Source organism: Dendroctonus ponderosae, unplaced genomic scaffold (genome assembly GCF_020466585.1).
Source record: "Dendroctonus ponderosae isolate FM_Combo_2020 unplaced genomic scaffold, Dpon_F_20191213v2 Dpon_F_20191213_1, whole genome shotgun sequence".
In the NCBI taxonomy this organism is placed as follows: Eukaryota; Metazoa; Arthropoda; class Insecta; order Coleoptera; family Curculionidae; genus Dendroctonus; species Dendroctonus ponderosae.
Genome location: NW_026017110.1, coordinates 30,502,209 through 30,503,384, shown reverse-complemented (window position 1 = coordinate 30,503,384; position 1,176 = coordinate 30,502,209). Strand labels below are relative to the sequence as shown.

General features: G+C 38.4%; 1 long non-coding RNA gene across 1 annotated transcript; it reads right to left on the bottom strand.

The window, feature by feature from the left end:
• Window positions 1-361: 361 nt before the first annotated feature.
• On the bottom strand, window positions 362-1,170 carry LOC109536936. The gene is made up of 2 exons (XR_002171883.2): window positions 1,054-1,170; window positions 362-995 (listed from the first exon to the last, which is right to left on the bottom strand). It is a non-coding gene; the product is annotated as an uncharacterized LOC109536936 (long non-coding RNA).
• Between the last annotated feature and the right edge of the window lie 6 nt (window positions 1,171-1,176).

Below are 1,176 nucleotides of genomic sequence, written 5' to 3'. Positions count from 1 at the left end.
GTTAGGTTAATTTAGATTAAGTCATATAATGATATCTTAAGATACACAGAGTGTTAGACACTCTAGCGATGTTAGCACTAAGGATCCGTAGATTATGTAGCAGTAAGAAGTTTGTAGACTTAACTGAAATAAATATGTTCCAGCAGTTGAACCAGTCTTAGTCGGAAAGCACGGGAGATCACTTCGCCCACTGCATCATCGCCTTTGATAATGTCCACCGCAGTTGTGGACGAAACGTCACGAAAAAATTCCCATTCATTTCGGGCTTCAAAGCCCGGCTCATTTGGGTTTTTGTTTTCTTGATGTAGACATTTGTGTACATTGGTAGTCAATGGTATAAAAAATAAATTAAACCAAAAAATTACTTTTATGATATATTGAAAGACAGTTGCTTTTTTTGTAAAGGTCAGGTAAACATTACATTTTTGGCATAAAATTCTGGATCGTCCTTTACACCTAGATGCAAAGTCTTGTCCATCAATGGATGGTAAATGGTCTAGTCTGACCAAACGAACTTCGGCTATCGGTCTAATTTCTGGTCTTACTTTTACAGTTTTGAGCGTTGAAGGACCTGGACTATCAGCTGATGGACGCCCCCTCTTTTTTGAAGATGTTTTTTTCGGACAAGATTAGAACCTCAGCAATATAGGTTCTGAAGTGCAGCAAATCTAGGATATCTTTCTAGGCTACACCCAAGTTAGCAGCTCTTTATATTCGAACCAGCCGTTTACGCATGTTATATCTATGGCATGAGCAAACATTCTCAGAGTCCACTTTTTAGACCTGATAAATGTCCGATACAAGGTAATAAGAAAATCCATCTTATTAACACCCCCCATTGCGGCCGGCAATGCGTCTGTTGAACATTTGCAGGTACCCATACCAATTTATGCGACACCTGAAGGCCTCGTTTGCAACAATCCACTTGATTTTGCTACACCATATGTTGCTGGTGTCGTGGGAAAGAAAGTTTTATCGCAGGTGCATTGCCAAAGCTGTTTAAAACAAATTGAGTTATATGACCAATCTTGGGAGGTGATCTTCATAACTTACTTATTCAACATCGGGAGTGTCTGAAAGATGAACGACATCTAGTCCATCCATCTACGCAATTTTTTAAAGCCTTTAGACACATAGCTAATATTATATTCTTCATAATACTTAAATATATAACGG